Source organism: Colletes gigas, unplaced genomic scaffold (assembly GCF_013123115.1).
Source record: "Colletes gigas isolate AHSC1104 unplaced genomic scaffold, ASM1312311v1 Colletes_gigas_Sc00011, whole genome shotgun sequence".
In the NCBI taxonomy this organism is placed as follows: domain Eukaryota; kingdom Metazoa; phylum Arthropoda; class Insecta; order Hymenoptera; family Colletidae; genus Colletes; species Colletes gigas.
In genome coordinates, this window is record NW_025106640.1 from 7,487,563 (window position 1) to 7,501,877 (window position 14,315).

A 14,315-nucleotide genomic window follows, 5' to 3' on the forward strand; every position below is an offset into this window, starting at 1 on the left:
GCGAGCGAGCACGCGATGGCTGCTCTCCGTGCGCGCCAAGAGGTCGGGCAAGATCTTTTAATGAAACGCGGATGTTAGAATGGCAGGAATGCTGCAAAATGGTCTAGGCGTGCTATGTACTCTACGTGGAACGTACACGCGCGCGACTCCGCTCAGACATCGCCGCTACGTGCGCGAGTGAGCAGGAAAACCATCCACCGCGTAAAATATATGTATGTACGGGGAGAACGTACATGGCGGCGTCTCGAGGCAAATTAAGCCCCTCGACTCCGCTTCGGCTTCGTTATTGAAGTGGCATTCCTGCTCCGGGAACCCTCGAGGACTTGTCTTCCCTCTCCTGTGTGCGCCGCGACAACGATAACTAGACTTTTTAATAGCTTAATAACGACCGAAGATATTCGCGACGAGTTAACGAGCAGACCCCACTGATCGCACGCTTCCACCCTTCGTCTCCTTTAAAATTTATCTTCCGTCCATTTTGGGTCGAAAGCGACCCACCCTTGCAAGCTCGGAATCCAAAGTAATTTAAAACTAGCCACGGTTGATCGAACTGAATAAACATCTAAGCATGGACTGACTCCGATTTCTACTTATACCCCTTGGAAAACTATGCCCGAAGTATACCCTTGCTACGAAGTTGCTACCCAGTACTTAACATCAATCATAGTTACCTTTTATTATACCATGTTCTAATTCAGTGTTTTGCAAGAACTACCAAAACACATTACACAGCGAGCTTGTGACTCTATTTTCCTTCCATCGGACGCGAATTTTGTATTAGAATTAAGCAAATGAGGGACACCCCCGGTTGGAGGTGTGAAAGACTCGTCGAGGAAACAGATACCGGGACCTTTATCTTCTACGCGCTGTTGTTTCCGCGACAAGGTTCCCTTTCGAATATCGCGCGACAACCCTTGGCGAAACGAGGCACGATATAATTGGGAGAGATTAACGCGAGGACAAAGATTCCTGATGCCGTTACGGCGATAGCAACATTAATAGGAGTACGATAAACGGGGGTAGACCCGTGACGCGAGTTCATTCGAAGCGGGAACGAGGCGCGAGGGTGGCGGGTTCGAGCGAAGACAAAAGCGGAGCGAAAGAGTAGAAGGAAGGAGTATTAATAAAACGTTGCACGACTAAAGAGAAAAGGGTGGAGGGAGAACGCGCAAGCGGATCGAGAAAGAAATTCTTATTGCCTGGCAAGTCCGGCTTTTCCGCAATATACAGCACAGGTGTACCGAATGTGTACACCCCCGCCCACCGTACCACCCTCCGTCGTACACGCTCTCGTCCGTAAGGGTAGAAACAGCCCCGTGCACGCATGGTCAGGACCGTATTCTGTCTAGCGAAGCCCATTACTCTTTGCTCTTGTTTCGTTTCTCTCGACCGTAACATCCACCTCTTTTTTTTTTTTTCTTTTTTAATGCGATACGTTGGACGTATCGTTCATAGAGAAAAAAACCAAGCGAAGCACAGTTATCGTTTTCCAGGCCGTTACCGCGTCCTTCCGCAGCGCAACGGACGACAAACGTTGGTTTCTTAGACGCTGACCTCGTCGATACGGCAAGCCTGGACTCTGTTAACCCTTTGGTTTTGTTAGTATATATTTCGGAGACGCAAACACGATCGAAATTCAAGGGTTAAAGATTTGTTTAGCTCTTGAGTCTACCATTTTGCGTAGGTTGGACATTGAAGGTAAGAAGGATTTTTGTAGGCTTCCGAAAGGTATTATTTTGAGGGTGGTGTATCATCGCGCGACGTTGTTATTACGAGTGAGAACGAAACGTTGTTGCAAGCGCGCGAAGTGTAAAAATAGCCGGGGAAATTTATACTCGAACCCGTTGTAAAATTCAACGGAAACGGTAATCGATTAAACGAACCCGACAAGAGGCAGCCGCGTACACCGGGGAACCTAAAGTCTATGAGCTTCGTGGTCTATAACGCCTAATGACTCTATAACCTGGTTTATACCCCCGTCGACGTAGCCGTCCGCGAGAAACCGGTAAACCAGTTTTCGCGGGACACCGTTCCAAGGCCTGTAAATCATCGACCGTCTTCCGTCTCCGATAACCCGACACGAAAACCGAACAGGGGCTGCGCAACTTCCATCGAAGGGTCAGCGAAGATTAATCTAGTCCCGAGGATCTCGGAGGAGGGTGTAGCTTCCGATACGAATCGAGCCGGTTTGAATAGATTTCGAACTGCCGAGAAACGTGTACGGTTATCTTTGGTAGTAAAACAAGCTCGCGTAAAAAATAGTCGAGAAGGGATGAAAGATTTAAAGATCCTCGGAGTAAATGTTCCGAATCGAATACACACGGTCTGTGCGCCTCCATTTTGACGAATCCGCGGGCTCCATTAAAATCTGCTCGTTTCTAGCGTGTATTTGTTATTTCCTGGCTGGAAAAATCCTGCTGAGCTGCAGAGTATTTCCTTTGGAGTCCAAGGGTGGAAGAGGGAGAAAGAAAGAGCGTGTTTCCTCCGACGTTCCTTTTCCGAGGGGTGGGTGAACAGCACACGGAGCAGAAGGAAGACGGGGAGAGGAGAGAGGGCTAGCTGGCTGGTGGAAGAGAGAGAGAGAGGAGGGCGAGAGGCGACAGGGGGTAGACGTTCCTGGGGGTGGAGGCGCAGGAGGCAACGTGGCGTATTGATCGAGTGGCTCTCGCGTCGACCGCCGCCGCTTTCGAGCCACCCGGTATAGGTTAGCGTCTGCGTTCGTGTTCCTAGACGAGGATTCGCGCGTGTGTCGCAACGTCATTCAAATGTATGCCCGCCACCGCACCGTCGGGTTACTGTTTATGCATCCACCGTCGCTCTGCGGGCACAGGGTGATTCAAAAATCGGATTTAACCGGATTTCGATCGCGAATGCCTCGCGTAAAAATACGAGGACACGCCGACTGAGTTACGATCCGCTCTCGCTGGACGCGTAAAACATCTCGAGCCTTTACGCTCGGCGTATTTCTGCGCGATCTGACGTTTCGCCTGATCTATCCCGGAAGTATACACCACCTCGGATCCAAGTATCGTCCCTCGAAATCCGTCAGCGTTCGAAAGAGCTGTTCGTCGATGTTTGTCAACCGCTGAATCAGCCTGTACACGCTTCCCTGGCGTATATACGCGCGGATATAGCGGGTTCGCGCACGTATACGCGGTGCACCAAACTGTACGCGAGTGGTTCGCGTGGGGAGGACGAGAGAGGCAATGGTCAGAAAATAACTCAGTCGGTTCCCATGTGCACGACCCGTGTGCGTGTGAGTGCGTGCGTTCCGTGGATATGGGCGCTGAAAACACCGTGATCTATGGTACGCGCATCCCACGAATAACGCGCTGACGCTTGGCCTGGAAAATCACCGGCGAGCGTACTCGCGCGGAAACACGGACTTTTCCAGCTACATCTGTCCACTGGAACGTAAACATCGGGAGAACGCGCGATCTCGAATACCGAAAAAAGATAATGAGAATCGGTAGGAGGGAAGAGAATAATGCCAATGGCCTTTTATCGAGGCTGGGGATCTTTCGAAGATCAATTTTCTAACGGTTTTCCGCGACGGCCGGGAGCATTATCAGCAATAAAAGCTGACGTTGTATCGCCTCTAACCTTTACTCACGCCCAAAGGACCGATCCCATCGGGAAGATCGAACGTCCTGGAGAAAAAGGTCACCAATGTTCTGCGAAGATCCTTCGAGCCACTTAAAAATTAAGGGCTTATCCTGACCGAAGTACGCGTCAGATTCTCCAATTACTTTCTTCTTTCCCGTGTCTCTTTAATTTTATTAACACACGAAATTGTGTTTTTCTAAACTGGACGTGCTTCAACAGCAAATAAAAACACGTCGACGTAGCGTCGTACATTACGATAGTTACGGAAGTAGCCAACAACTGAGTAAACACACCGCCCACGCGCTTGTCTCGATCATTTTTATACAACGTGTAAATTTCGAAATATATTTAGCTCTCTAAAAACGTGTACGAAACAAATGATTCAAACACCCTGGTAGATTTTGAGTCGGACGATTCTTGCGTGGTCTTGCAATCGTGAGATGCAACGTCTGCGGTGTGTTTCAGAAATTTTCCACGTAGGCGGTATCCTTTTTCACGGATGGACAGCGTACAGAGACCTCTTTCGCGTTTCATTTTCATGCCGGTGGCTCCCGCGGGCATCGTAAACGCACGCCTCCGCGTCGGTGCATCACCATCGGAAAAACTACACCCTCGCCTGCCCGTCTCGCCCCTCGATTCGGTTTCCGACTAACGAGACGGACCCTCGCGGAAACACCGGACACCCGAACCAAACGTATCGGCGGTAAAAATTCCGTCCCGGGGGACAATCTCGTTACCTCCGCGTTTCTGCCGCCCGTAAACCTCGAAACTCGTTCGACGAAATTAAAAAAAATAACCTCGCCTTCGCCGGGCGTATGTGGGAGCATAACCGGTCGAAGGACGGCCGGGATCGTCGATGATTTGTAAAAGAAGCACGTGCCGCGAGGACCGATTATTCGACGCGGGGAGGAAGAATCGGATAATACGGTCGTTCGTGGAGGTTCTAATGGAGCCGTAGAGATCAGGCACGGCTTCTGGAGGGACTAGAGAGGGTAATCCGTCCCTGAGAAAGGGTGGACCGACGCCACTGTCGGCTCAGCTTCATCCCCGCCAGTCGCTCGTCGAAGGGGAGGGCAAGGCGCTCGATATCAAATCGTCGAAAAACCATCGTGGAAATATCGTTGGATGGGAACCGTCGATACGAAACACGTTGCTCCGTAAAACCCAACGACGGGGCAATTTTTTAATGCACCCTGCCGATTAACGGCGACGTGTATTGGAACTTTCGACAAAAGAGGTTACGATAGATCGACAACGTTTTGATGCCGATACTTACGATCGTCGAACCTTCCTCGATCGCGATAAGTGGTGGCACGCCGGTGGCTGATAAAACGCAGCCAGGGTATTAAAAATTTTTGCCCCGCCGCGGAGTACGCGCACGTACGCAAGCAAAAGCGTCGCGCACGTAAACGCAACCCTCTTTCGCGGTTGCGGAGAGACATTTTTCTCGTGTATGCATCGCGGTGTATGCATAATGCATGCTGCCAGGATGCCGCAGACTCTTTACGCGGCGAGAATTCGGAATCCTTCGTCGCGAAAATTCTTGGTGCAGCGAGAGGAGGTTCCTTTGACCAACGACTCCTCCGTTGGATCAACGAAACAACGTAGCGTTCGAGAATGTGCGATCTCAAGTCTTTTTTATATCAAATGGATGTCGAGCGAAACGTTACGATCGAACAGACTCTGTTTCTCGTTGAACGCGTCTTGGTGCGCGCAATAAGGCGGGTGTAATAAAAATATATGGCGAGTAATAATCTCGAAGCAAGTTCGGTATTATATTTCTCCCTCCGTAAATCAAGCAAGTTCTGCATGCGCGAAGATGCGTGCAAACGTTTCCTTTTTAAAACTTTTAACGACCAAATAAACTCCGGCTAATAAAATGTAATGGCCGCTCGTTTCTTAAATTCTTCCCGGGCCGATCTCTCCTTTCCAGCAGCTTGTATAATTTTGCAACGTTTACTCGAAATTTCGCGTCGATATCTCTCACGGTCGAAAAGGCAATATATGTCGTTAAATTTTCCGATTCGGACCACCGTGAGCTATCGTTTTGGGGCAGCGTGCAGGGGTGGAAAACAGAGGTCGGTCGAGCGGCGTGGAATTGGAGCAGGACCGTGACACGAGGACGGGGTGCCCCGAGCACTCGAAACGTCATATTCGAGCGCGGTCGGCGTTTCTGTACCAGACACACGGGACCTGTTGCTGTCGAGTTTACGGTGTTTTTACGAGCGACGTTACAGCCACCCCTGAGTACGGGGGCTGAGCACACCCTCCCCGCGGAAACGATATCCCTCTTCTCATTGCCAGCACCTATGCGAACGATGCCACGAGAAAAAGAGAGGAATAGAATCCGAAACGACTATCAGTTTATTTCTCCCCTTCCACGTTTCTCGCTCTAGTTGGGAACGAAACGACTGAACGCGAATAATGACTCCGATCATCGCTCGACGATGAAATCTGGATCGCGTGCGGTCGTCAAAACGCCTCTGTCGAGCACGCTTCGTCGAAAACATCGGGTCCAAGGCATTTCGATCGAAATACGTTGAAACGCGTTCCTTTCATTTAGGATACACGTTCCTATCGTTGCGTATAAATGATTTATTTACGAATCCCGCAACTTCGAGTGCGATTAATTTTGAATGATAAATAAACTCTGGTCGACGAAGGAACGAATCGAGGTCTCCGGGTATTAGGATATCGAATGCGAGAGCACATCCCCGAATTAACTTTCGCGAGAGTTTCGCGTATCCCGCGAGCTCTCGAAAATGATCGAGCGCGAGGAAGCGGAGTCGAGATCGACCGTAGAAGTTTCGTCGGTAGCACTCGACACGGCGCTCGCGGGCAAAAGTCGAAGAGGAGATTCGGAGGCGGCTTGACTTCCGGTGAGACAACGTCGTGTACGCGAGAGGAGGGTCGGTGGAAACAAGCGGTAAGTTTAGCGAGAGAGCCCGAGAAAGTTTCTGGCCGTCGCCGAGGCGCTGGCTACGGAAACTTTCCAACTACCGAGTTTTGTCTCGCGCAATTAGAAGTTCCCTGTATTATTCATAGCTAACGTTGCCCTGCCGCGTCCCTCGAACCTTCCGCGGGGTTCTTCTGGTTGTTCGGTTCCCGTTGGTACACGCCGGGCCGCTTCTTCCTAACACGCGGAACTCAAAGACCCACCGCGGAGGCGCAAGTCGCGCACGGTTCATGAATTTTAATGAAATCTCCAGCCGGAGATGGAAGCTCTCCACCTTCGTGTTCCCTTCCCCCTTATCCTCGCCACCTTTTTCTCTTTTATTCTCGCGCGAGGATGCCATGGGCTCGTCCTGATCTACACGCTACCCGCGCGCGCCTTCCTCGATATTCGCCGGCGTAAATAATCGAACCCGCGCGCCCGGAACCCGGATAGATGAAATTTTGATACTCGCGTGCGAATCTCGTTGCATTGTGCTGACAAGCGGAAAGTACGATCGCTCAACAACGAGTGTTTTGCTGTTTCGAACAGCAGCAGATCCGCGATAAGAGACCGACGATTACACGAGACGTCAAGCATGGGCTGAAGATAGTTATTTACTTAATTTACGGGATTAACCTTTTACATATAGGAAGCGAAATGCGCGGGTACACGGTTCGAGGAAACAAATAACGAGCCGTGAAAGAGATGAACCGAATTAAAAACATCATTAGCGACGTTTCGAGCGCTCGATATAAATAATAACAAAGCTCGGCCGGAGATTGGTGTTTTCCAGGGGCCATTCCGTTCCCCCATCGAGAGTTAACGAAGTTTCGAACGCGGAAAATATCTGGCCGATACCGAAACCGTAACAGCCCTCGCGAGACGCGTATCGCGCCGGCGAGTTTCAGGTGTTCGTAACGCTTAATAAGATAACTCGCGGTCCAATTACGTCCTCGAAGAACGGGCGGACGGTCGAGCAAATCGCTGGAGGCGCAAACTCCTCCCGACGGGAGAACGGACGCGCCTTCGTAGGAACGTTCCGATCGCTTCGAACGAGTCGTTAAACGAAACGCAGCACGCTCGAATCGGCGAATAGGTTAACGTACACGTGACGCGACACATGTGCCCCACCAACACACGGAGGGAGTCGCGCGCGGGCAATTCGTTCCGCGATAAAATTATCCTGATACGCGGTTCCCAATGACAGACGTACGACGTTCGTCTCAAGGACGAGCTGTCACTCTCTTGTCATCTTCTGCACCGACGGAATTGAAACGGAATTAAATTAACGATAACGGTCTGCGAGCGTATGCACGGCACGTAATAACGGCCGCGTACGTAGCGCTAGATCGTCGCGTGCCCCGGCGCTCTCTAGCGCGAAAACAGGACACGATGATACTTATTTCGTGCCGAGAACCACGCGGTTATTGTTATCCCCGAGGGTGGGATGCCATTCACCCGTCACCTCGGATCTAACCCCTCGACGAAGTCGTCGGGGGGGGGCCGATAGAAGACCACCATTTACACGGGACCGTGAATTTCTCATGGTCTCGAGTTTCCACAGAGAGGATCGCGGAAAACTCGTTAATCGAACGACGCGACAGGTGAAGAGAAACTGATTAGAATCCAACGGGAAGACGGACGCGGCGGATCGACGAAAAAAGGGGCAAGGTTAGATTCCATCGGGAACGAAAAGGGCCTAACGATCCACGGTACGAGCTTCTCCTCGCCCCATGCAATCTCCATAGAATTACCATACGATTAAGAGAATACCGGCCCCCGGTGTATGTACACCGGAGCCAACGCTGGCCCTCGAGAGTCTTCCAATTAGCCTCTCGAAAGATCGTTCTTCTCTCGTCTATATAGATCGCGACGGAGTTACCCGGGGACGGATAATCAGGATAAACGTAAGCGGGATCTCGCCTAAAAAGCAGAGTCGTATTTTCTCGCGACGCGACTACTGTGCGTTCGCGAGAAGTTGCCCAGCGAGAGGAACGCTACTCCGATTGGCCCCCGGATCCCCACTCTGGTTTACCACGACGAAAATGGGGTTGGGTGGAGCCAGCGATGGCAACTTCTCGCGGACGCGCGATACGAAGAAATTGCCAACAAACGTTCGCGTTATCGGGTGCTTCGGACACCGAAAAACCCTTCGACCGGGCCGTGGTTCGCGGATTAATTATCGCCGATAAAAACCGGAGTGCCGGAGACGCGTGTGTGCGTGTAGAGCACGTACGCGCGCGAGCAGGAAGAGTATATTGCTTGTCCGCCTCGCTCTCCTTCCATCTTTCCACGACTTTCTCTCTGTCTTTCGGTTTACGAGCTTATTTTACTGGATTTTTATGATATAACGTACCCGCACCTAGCTCCGGCCTCGAAGTTTATAGGTTTGCGAGATTTTATCGTGGCGTAACGTATGGTTTGTTAAATCGACCCCCTGCGCCCCGCACGCACGCGCCAACCCGAACACGCACCACGAATTCCGCAAAGGGGCCTCTCGCTGGTAGATATTTATCGCGCGGCACGACGACCCGACGCGCATCTTGCTCCTTTTTTCCTCTTTCGCAACCCTTCGCGGTTTTTCGGACGAGGATCGAGAGGATCGGTACACACGATGCCGGGAATTTATTCAAAAATATTTCCAAAAACCATCTTCGATGCAACGCAAATTGCAAAGAAGAAAGAAGACATAGTACTATGCCAAGCGAATGTTATCTATTATCAATTGGATTCCAAAAGCTATTATACAGAAAGGCGAGTAATATTTTCCCGCGCGAATCTATCCGCTAGCGCAACGAGATCAGAATCGATACCGATCCGAACGCAAAGGGTGAAGGGAGAGATCGTTCTGCGAGGGCGATGACCATAACGACGACTTCCGGTCAGTAACTCCGCGCAATTAAAGCGACTTAAGTGCAATTCCGTTAACGGGACAGCAGTGTAACTGTCGTGTACGACTTGACAGCACAATGCCTCTTCGGTCTCTTGGATTTTCTTTTGTCCGCCGTATCATTACTCGACTCGCAACGTGTCCTCCTACTTTTTCAATTACGCGATACACACGCTCCGGGTACGGAGCTCGAAAACTTTCGAGCGTCGTCTCGTGCTCGTACGGCGAACAGTTTCGACGGAAAGAAAGAAACGTTCCGAAAATATCAACGGCACAAGGTTACCTGGCGCGCACGTGTATTTTCAGATTTTCCATTTCACCCACGCGGCTCGTTTTTCGAACAGCGACGCCCACGTCCGGCCCTTGTCGACGCGCGTAACGTGTATCTTATCTACGACCAGGCATTACTGTAATATTATTGCTCGACAATGCACCGGAGCTTTTATCTTTGCCTATAAATATACAACGTGCCGCGACCAGCGTATCGAAAACTACGTTCGCGTAGCGAATATTGCCGCCTCGTTGTTAAAAATTCTTTCGACCGGCCGACGATCGAACCGCGTTCGTATCTAGCCACCCGGTACATCGTAGAAGATTCAACCGGCGACAGAAATTGTTGCGAAACGCTCTCCGGGCACGGCGAGCAAAAGCTCTCGGCGTCTACTCGATATCCGCGGGGTAAGTGCACTCGGGGATTCGGTGCAACCTTTAAAAACTTTTCGTAATAAATCAGTACACAATACGACAGGCTGGAATCGGACAAATCTCGTTAGTCGAGTCGAAGAAGTTTGAGTCTCCCTCTGCGGAGAGAGAGCAGAGAGGCCGGTTCACCTTGGTTGCTGGAACCCATCTGCATGCGGGGACCACGGCCGATGCAAGAGGGAGAAGAACACGAAACGAAAAACGAACGGGAAGACGAAGAAGAAGAAGAAGAAGAAAAGGAAATCGAAGCTAGGGGAACGACATTCCAACTGGGGTTGGGACGAGAAGCGTCATCCCGTGGAAAGCCGACGCTACCTTTGCGTACCTTCGCCACCGATACGACCTCGTCGCTGAATCCTCCGATCGGTCAACCAGTTTATTCGCTTTTCTCCGACGATTAATAACCCCCGCCGCCGCCATACGTTCGACGAAACAAAAATCCGGAACGGACGGGGCCGACGGAAATAATTAGAGACCCAAAGCCCCGGAAAATTTCTCCGGCTCGAATTATAAAACGGATTGCGATCGGATAACGAAATCGCGATCCAGCGCGGGGGTGTGCGGATATTTTAATCTCGACTCGCGATGCAACTTCCGTAAATCAGATTACAGGGGATAGCGCGTTAAATCATGATGCACGAGGCGTATTGCGTCAAACGAGTAAATTACATTATTAAATCTTCCGAGCCCCGGAGCTTCGTTTGGTGTCTATCCCTGCGACGGAGAAGCGTTACGAGTCATTAATGCAAATCCCGGTAATTACGATTGATGCACGTATTTATTAATCGGAAGGAAGGAGGCTGTACAAAGAAACGAGAATACCGAAATTTTCTGACCGTAAAAAAAATACGTAATGCCTAAATCGCCGTGGTGTATGTCGCGTGCAAAATCGTGCGAGACAAACAAACGCGCGGAACGTTGCGCAAGCCTTAATTAAAGCGAGCGTCGTCTAATTAACGCAGAACACACAGTTTACTCTTACGAGAATACAATGTTCATTATGAAAATTGTACAGTGGCCCGTTAATTATTTTTCGAACCCATCGATGGAAGGTAAACACGCGAAACTACGAAGGCTGGAATAAATTCGTCGCGGGTAAAGCATGTTGAAAAGGTAATCGCATCGAGTTATACAGTTATACGATTATACAGAAAAATTTTAATGGAAGATCTAGAGTTGATTGAGGTTTCGTTAAAAAGTTATTAAAAAATTAAATAAAAAAATTCCAAATCGTTCTAAAAAAAATTATTTTTAGGTGCAAGGATCGCTTATAAGTATTTTTGGTGAACGGATATACCTTTGAAATCCTATCCATTTTCGAGAAAAAAATTCAGGAAGGTGGACAAATTTTTCGACGAAAAAAAAAATTTCAAATCGTTCTAAAAAAATTATTTTTAGTTGCAGGGGTCGATTTCAAGTATTTTTGGTGAATAGACATACCCGTGAAATCCTATTCAATTTCGAGAAAAAAAATTCAGGAAGGTGGACAAATTTTTCTACGAAAAAAAAATTTCAAATCGTTCTAAAAAAATTATTTTTAGTTGCAGGGGTCGATTTCAAGTATTTTTGGTGAATAGACATACTCCTGAAATCCTATCCAATTTCGAGAAAAAAATTCAGGAAGTGGACAAATTTTTCGACGAAATTGAAAAGTTTCAAATCGTTCTAAAAAAATTATTTTTAGTTGCAGGGGTCGATTACAAGTATTTTTGGTGAATACACATATCCTCGAATTCCTACGTACTTTCGAGAAAAAAATTCTTTACCGAAAATATACTGTGTGGCTGGAAATGTTTCTATAACTTTTTAACGAAGCCTCAATCAACAAATTAGTATCCTTGATTTTCGACTTATTTTGGCCTCTAGAATTTCCCATTAAAATCTTTCCCATGCGTGGCCAAACGCCCTGTATATTTTGAAAAGCGGAGCCACCGCCTCCGTCGAAACAACTATTTTTACAAGGTCTAAATTTGATTTTACCCGCGACGCATCGACAAAGGAATATCCTCTGCGGAGGGTCGGCGAACGAGGAGCAAAATATCGCACAAAAAGCTGGAGTTATGGAGGCCCCGGAAGCAACGATATCGGTTGCACAAAAAGCTGGACAATCTTGCGACGCGTCGTCGGTCGGACGTTCCATCACGCCGGCGGACGTAATTGAACCGAATCAGAAATTACGGAAAAAAGGAATACAAAAAAAAGTGAAAGAGAAGAGAGCAGGGATGCTGCGGGCAAAGAGTCTCGTCCGCGAAAACACTTACGGGCGTAGATGCGCGAAGTAAAAGAGAATCACCGCTGGACGCCGGCCAAATCGAGTATGGATTTTTAATTGTTACGCCAGGACGCGACCGCGGCGGCGGCGGCGGCGGCGGCGGCGTCGTTTCAAAAGTACGGAATTGAGAGTAACGCGGTGCCTGGCTGTCGGTTTAATTGAATGACGATAAATCGAAAGGGACGGAGAAAGAGTTGACGGAAAAGAGCGGGAGGATGCATAACCGATCAACTCGCGTTTCGAAGCACACGTACGGTACACCCGCCGACAGACGATAAATAAAGTTGACCGCCAATCGGACGGCCGAGCTAGCAATCGATAGCGACCGGTCTTTGATTAATTACAGGAGCCACGCGCGACCGTTCGTATCGAATTAACTATTCGATGTATTTTTAAAATTCGTCCGACGATAGAGAGCACCGCGTTTGGACGGAGTTTGATCTTAAAAATGGTCGATTTTTCGTAAAACACCGCGTGGAACGTCCACGATTATACGCCGCCGTTGCGGAGGACTATCCGAAGAAAAGATCTCCCGGACGCCGGAGAAGAAAACACGGATTAGGGGTTGGTCGAAAGATGGGTTCGAGAAATCCCGCGGATTTCGAGCTCTCTGTCGTACCTGGCTACCCTCCGGGATCCTCTCGCATCCCATGGGAAATCGGTCTAAACGGGGTTGTCCAAAACAGGTTTTCGAAGATCACCGCGGCGTTTCGAAGAGTAGCTGCTTCGGATGACCGTGACAAATCGCCGCCGCCTCGGGACTAACGCTGCGAGACTATCAATCACGATGAGAGATATTCAAATGGTGGAGCCAGTCCATTAAAAATAGATCTTTCGCGCGGCGGAAGAGAAAGACGATCCATTTATCAACTCGTTATACGAACGTTTCGATACGGTCGCGGGATACCTTGATGTCCGGTTTTGTTTCCCGAGCGGTTAGGGACAGAATCGCTAAAAGGTGCGAGAGGAGCGTCGAATCGCTCGTTGTCGCGATAAAATACAAACATTCGTAAACGAGGTCGCAGGCTGCCGCGACGTTTATCGGTAGCGAATAAAAATAACGGTGGTGGGGAGAAAAAATGTCGAATGGGGAGAAATCTGACTCGGTACGTCCCTGAGTCGAAGTTATCCGAGCTCCATGAGAGAGCCGATTATATTAAATGGCTGGTAAAACGGTCTGCTTAACATAGCGTTTATCTGCTCCTCTTGGTTTTAGTACTTTTTCACTGCCTCGTCAGCCATTGCCCATAAACTCTACTACAAGCCTTGCCTCTTTCTCTCTCTCTCTGTACAGCCCTCGTCGCTTGTTCTCCGTTACCCTATACATTTTTCTCTGTACCTTCGTCTGACCTACGCTCGCGTACATGCACGGGCCAGCCACCCATGTGTTTCTGCCTGTGCGAGAACGCGACCGTGTATACTTAGCACCGACTCATAAAGAATACAAAACCATTAAAACGACTCATCCTCTTGAGTGCGCTCATCATACTTCGACGCCTTTTTTGTTTACGTAAATCCTCTTTACGCTCTCGACTCTGTCTCACTTTCTCCGTATCGGACGATGAAAGAACTCTTTAACGGTGGCCATCGAACCATGGGGATTTCGTGTGTCGCTTAAATACAATACCATAGAAATGAAAATATTGTAAATCCTCTAATTATCACCAAAGTACACTCGAGTAAAAAGTGTAGGAGGAAACCGTAAGCAGTAGATCTTTTGTCTACGTTCGCTTAAAAAAGGTCCAGTTTCCTGGTTCTAGACTGATCCTGCAGGAAAAAGAGCATCGTTTCGCGACGATGGGGCTAGCCTCCCTTTCGAATTTTTATCGAAGAGACATATACAACGGAAGCTGTACGTGGAATGTCGTCGACGCCGAACCCTCGACCAGCACAATACCACCCTCGTCGCG

At 49.3% G+C, this 14,315-nt stretch overlaps 1 protein-coding gene across 10 annotated transcripts in view; it reads right to left on the bottom strand.

Annotated features, from left to right (window-relative positions):
- LOC122398505 (homeobox protein extradenticle) overlaps positions 1-14,315 on the bottom strand; it is a 40,323-nt gene that overhangs the window by 22,050 nt on the left and 3,958 nt on the right. The gene's annotated exons all lie outside the window — the stretch shown is intronic.